Source organism: Erpetoichthys calabaricus, chromosome 11 (genome assembly GCF_900747795.2).
Source record: "Erpetoichthys calabaricus chromosome 11, fErpCal1.3, whole genome shotgun sequence".
Taxonomy (NCBI): domain Eukaryota; kingdom Metazoa; phylum Chordata; class Cladistia; order Polypteriformes; family Polypteridae; genus Erpetoichthys; species Erpetoichthys calabaricus.
In genome coordinates, this window is record NC_041404.2 from 67,717,143 (window position 1) to 67,723,142 (window position 6,000).

A 6,000-nucleotide genomic window follows, 5' to 3' on the forward strand; every position below is an offset into this window, starting at 1 on the left:
TCGGAAGAGAATTTGACATCCCACGAGAGACACTTTAATGTCACCTGAGACAAGGCAGTGAGACAAAAGGACAGCTGCTGTACAGGCTTTTAAATGATCGACGCGCAGCACGATAAGCAGAACACACAGCAAGGCAGCAGGAAGACAGCAGCTGATCAGACCACATCTTCTCAGCATGTGTTCAGGCCCCACAACAACCCCCAATACCCCCCCATACACCCCCCAACCCCCGAGAACGCGAGCGGCAGAGACACGGAGTGGCTGGAACAACAGATCCATGAGGTGTAATGTTCTTTATCACGTCTTAATTTCAATATTACCATTCTGAAATTTGATATCAGGGTTATAAAATGTTCAAAAATTGATATAAAAAGTTTAAAATGTGGTGTTTAAAGTATGATAATGATAAACCTAAGGTTGATATCAAAATTATGAAATTTGATAACAAATTTTAAAAAATCTTGAAATTGGGATAAAAATGCTTGATATCAAAGTAAAAAAAAAATCTTGAAATGTAATTAGTTAAAAGTATAAAGTTACTATATACTGGAATGCTTGCCCATTGTCTTTAAAAGAAGAACCAAGTGCGTTTTCCTTTCTCACAATTGGATAAAATGTAACTGTAAAGGTTGTGCTTGATATCAAAATTTAAAATGTTCATGTTATATTTCAAAAATGTCAATATCAAATTTGAAAATGCTGATATTCAAAATTAATAAATTTGATACAGACCCTTCAGATGCTGATATCTTGTTGTTATCAAATTTAAAAACTTAACTATGTCAGTGATTGGAATTTTTTTTTTTGTTCTTTATTTCGCCTTATGCAATTTCTTGTGTTCGTAATTTGTTAGTTTTCACATACCCCTTGGGGTCAGAGTGCAGGGTCAGCCATTGTACAGCACCCCTGGAGCAATCGAAGGTTAAGGGTCTTGCTTAAGGGCCCAGCAGAGTAGGATCTCTTTTGGCAGTGACGGGCATTTGAACCGGCAGCCTTCTGGATACCAGCGCAGATCCTTAGCCTCAGAGCCACCACTTTGATATCAAGAAGGCCGATTAAATGTTAAAAAAATTCCATACATTACAGACTGTGTTGCTGAGCCAAATGGGAGTAACTCGGGGCAGAACCTTCTGGATTGGGAGAGAGGAGTCACATGAGGTGGTGTAGCTGTAATGCTCATTGGGCGCCTCTCACACAAGTGGGGATGGGGGTACATAATAAACAAAAATATTTGTATGAAATACTTGAAGTAGTAAAATGTGTGCATCAGTTTAAATGGTTAAAGTCTAAATATTCTCAGTTGTAATAGAGAAAAAAATCAAAAAATAACATTTGTAATGATTAACCTTGAAATATTCTAAATTAATATCCCACATGCATCGGTTTGAAATTTGTCACCCTTCTGCGAGCGTCTCTTAGAGGGCTATAGGACCACTAATAAAGAATCAAATTACAATATTGTCAAATTTCAAATCACCAACTTGAAATAACATAAAACGACACTCCACATGCCTTTATTACTAACACCCATTTTCTCAAAGTTTTGTGAAAAGGAGTAAATTTGACCCCTCATATGCATTTAGGGTTCAAGTCTTTCTGATCATTTTGTCTAAAGACACTTTGATTTACTCTTTATCATGAGGGTGTAATTTCCTGCACAAAATATTGTTCACAAATAACCTAGAAATGAGGATTTTTCAGAGTAATGTTGACTCCATGTCTTGCATAACTAGACATCAAGATCAGCAGAATGGTATACTACGTGGCTTTTTATTTATTGTACTGGTGAGTTAGGGAAAAAAAAACTCAAGTGATTTCAAAGCATTCATAAGCAATTCTTATGAACACAAAAATGCTATTAATATTTAACATTTATTTATATAGCACCTTCCAATACAGAGTATAATTCAAGGTGCTTTACAAATAGTAGTAAGAGAAAACAAAGAAAAAAAAAAAAGATCAAATAAGCACTGTGGTGGGCTGGCGCCCTGCCCGGGGTTTCTTTCCTGCCTTGTGCCCTGTGTTGGCTGGGATTGGCTCCAGCAGACCCCCGTGACCCTGTAGTTCGGATATAGCGGGTTGGATAATGGATGGATGGAAATAAGCAATTGCACCAAACGTGAGGTTGGTGGGGAAACGGGGAAAAAAATGATAATGCACAAGTTCAGAACCGTAATGCACTCAGGCATCAGTCTGCTATATGTCATGGACGGCAGAAAGCACCTACAGTGGTTAGGGTTTATGGTGTGGAAGAGATTGTAGCAGAGCTCTGCATTGCAGGTGTGGTCGAGGGATGAAGCACAAGTCCAATCAATAAATGCTGGGGTGTCAACCCAGTCATCCCTGCTTAGTTCAACAACAATAAATAAATAAGCAAAAGTACAAACACTCAATGGAGCAGAGGCAGCATGAGCAAATAACAAGCAAAAGACAGCCAGATATGGGCTTCAAAAGCCTTCTTCTGTCGGCCTCGTGATTTATAGGAGGGAGACCGGGAGGAGCAGACTCAGGTGCCCTCACTGGGCTTCTTCTCAGCACTGTGAAGGGAACAGGAGAGGACATGATCAGCACCAGCACCTCCTCTTGTCCCGGAGTGGTACCACATACTTTAGATGAGCACAGGGGGTGATCCGCTGATGTGCATGTGTGACACAGGACATCATCAATAGTGGTATTTGGTAATGATATAAAGGTGATTTAAATCTAAAAACTGCTAAAAATCCTGACCCTATATTGGCATCAAAGCCTAAAATTAGTACTGCTTCATTATAAAGTGGGTTTGAAAAAAAGTCCACCAACAAAAAACAATAAAAGTTACCAGTTACTTTATTTCACTCAAAAGCGTCATCTTTTGTTGGTTTTTTTCTACCACATTCTAAAAAACAGCATCTCCATCAGCTATACAAAAAAAAAAAATAAGCTTAGCTCCATTGCTTAATTTGACTTTTTTAATCTCCTCTGTATTTTTCTCACTTCAAAAAATGCTAAATGCTGGTAGTTTACTGGTATTACGAACTTAATAGCGATATGCAGGAGGACAACAGTATTGGTGTCTTCAAAAACTCAAGGCTATGCACTAATAATGTATTCAGTTCATTTCAGATGTATTGTCACACCTGGCGTACACAGTAAAACAAATTGCACTTTTTTACCGAGTGTATCACAGCCATCCAGTGGCCTAAATCTTGCTTCATAGACTATGATAAGTATTACAATATAATAGGTAGTTATAAGCAAAACAGCTGAGTTTCCTTTCAAATATGTTACTTTTTGCATGCAATTTTGTCATTTCAAATCTCAGTAAAACAAGTTAGTTTGGGAGTTCTGAAAGTTTTTTGTTAGTGGGGAAGAGAAATAAAGGAAGGATTTGACAAAACTGCTTCAACCTTTTTGGATACATAAATTTCTCAGAAATGTCAGCCAAAGGTATCAATTCCTTCATCCTCCAGGAGCTGCCTGCATATTCTCCCCACATGAGGCCAGCCATTGTTGTGCACCAGGAGGAACCCAGGACCCACTGCACCAGCGTAGGGTCTGATAATGGGTCCAAGGATTTCATCCCGATACCTAATGGCAGTCAAGGTGCCGTTATCTAGCTTGTAGAAGTCTGTCTGTCCCTCCACAGGATATGCCTCCCCAGACCATCATTGACCCACCACCAAACTGGTCATGCCGAACAATGTTACAGGCAGCATAACGTTCTCCATGGCTTCTCAAGACCCTTTCACGTCTGTCACACGTGCTCAGGGTGAACCTGCTCTCATCTGTGAAAAGCACGGGGTGCCAGTGCTGGACCTGCCAATTCTAGTATTCTATGGCAAATGCCAATCGAGCTCCATGGTGCTGGGTGGGCAGTGAGCACAGGGCTCACTAGAGGACGTCGAGCCCTCAGGCCACCCTCATGAAGTCTGTTTCTGATTGTTTGGTCAGAGACATTCACACCAGTGGCCTGCTGGAGGTCATTTTGTAGGGCTCTGGCAGTGCTCATCCTGTTCCTCCTTGTCCAAAGGAGCAGATACCAGTCCTGCTGATGGGTTATATATAGGTTTTCTTTAATGACATTCTACTTTTTCTAAAGCTCCTATTTAAACTTAGTGGGCGCTGAGTATATCAACTTCTTCTGCGTGGTCTCTGTGTCTACATTGCCACAGGGTTACAGATGAGATGAATGCACTGTATATGGAGTGGGGGTTATACAGTAGATGTGAAATACCTTTCTTCCTGGATTAATTGCACAAATTGGGCTGGTCTAGAAATGGCATGGTTTAATTTATGAAGAGGAATTCACACTTAATTTTGCTGGACTCGGTGGCACATCACTATAGGCTAAAAATAGTCCAAGCACAGGTGGCCCGCTAGTTCCATAGTCTATGCTAATTGTTTGCCGCCCAGCCTCTCTCGCTTTTTAATAGTGGACATATTTCCTTTGTGTTATTATAGATCATCTATTATTTCTTAATCAACTGCTGAAAAGACTGCTACTATCTCTTTTACACGACTTTCTATTTTATGAAAATTCAACTCTAAGCTTTTCCAGGCTGTCCCATAATACAGTATGCCATATATCCCAGCAGTTTCACACGTACAGTCACAGGTATTCAACAACCTATATCACATACTCCTCTGTGATTTTTGAACTATGATTGATGTTTTTGATGATCTGTTTTTGGGCCTGCTTAAATATATCAAGTGCATGTATAATCGTGGACTACCTAAGCCTGTCTTGAGTTAATGAGAAACACTTTGACTTCATCGAACATACTGAGCCTTGGTTGGAAAAGGAGTCCTGCTCAAGTGAGACTTAATTGGCTAAGTCTTCATTTCATAAGTGCACTTTTTGGAATACTCCAAGGAACCTACTGTGTATAAAGTTTGTTTCTTTCACATTGTGCGTAAATATAAAGTAAGTGATTTCTTTTTAGGTGATCAGGAAATGCCCATTTCTGGTATAGTACTGGTGTTACAATGTTCATGTTGTGGTGAAGACCCATTATGTTTTACTGGCTACCTGTGTGTTGATGCCGTGAAGCTGGCACACTGGCTGTTTGTGTTTAAGAGCAGTGAGTAATGCTCTGTCTGTCTGTGCCGTATGTGACATTTGACATGACATGACATGTTAGTACTCCACTTAGGCTCAGTATTTTTGTTATATTGGGAATGTTAATCGATACAATTCACACCCAGGTGTTAATATTCTAAACAAAGTGCCATTCCTTCTGAGCAATTTCAATAAGTCACATTATTGATTTTCTGCCGCCATCTAGTGGATATGTAGTGCTATTAATGTAGGATTATTTCAGTTTATATGTTTGATGATTGATGCAAAGTTCATTTCATCCAGTAATTGGCCATAATGGACTATTATCTGAAAAAGAAGAAGAAAGTTAATTTCCTTTTCTGTCCATCCATCCATCTTCCTAACTTACTTAATCAGGGCAGCTGGAGCCTTTACCTAAAAGCAATCTTTAGGCACCAAACAGGAACAACAGTGGACAGGGTGCCAGTCCATCACATGGTGAACACATCTTCATACACACACTTTTTAGCAATGCCAATTTACCTAACCCGCTTGTCTTTGGACTGTGGGAGGAAACCAGAACATCTGATGGGAACCCATACAGACGTGAGGAGAACATGCAAACTCCACCCAAGGATCACCTGGAACGCACATCCTGGTCTCTTTCAGAAAACTCTGTGTTCTTTACTGCTAGTTCCACTCATGTTTTAAAGGATGGTGAATACATTTTTTTTTTTGAATCTGAACGATTTCTCAGGTCTCCTTGTCCCTGACTGGACACTTGCAGTAATCCAACTTTTGAATCAACAGTGCATAATTGTGAAGGCTGTCTACAAAGCTACTGCCTTTCAGCATAACTAAACCATTGGCATGGAGAGTGGTGATGGGTTGCGTTTTGGTCAGACATGTAAGTAAGAATTTCAACGTATTCTGTAAATATGACATCTCACTCCTACTTATTTTCCTACCGACTTTCTCACTTT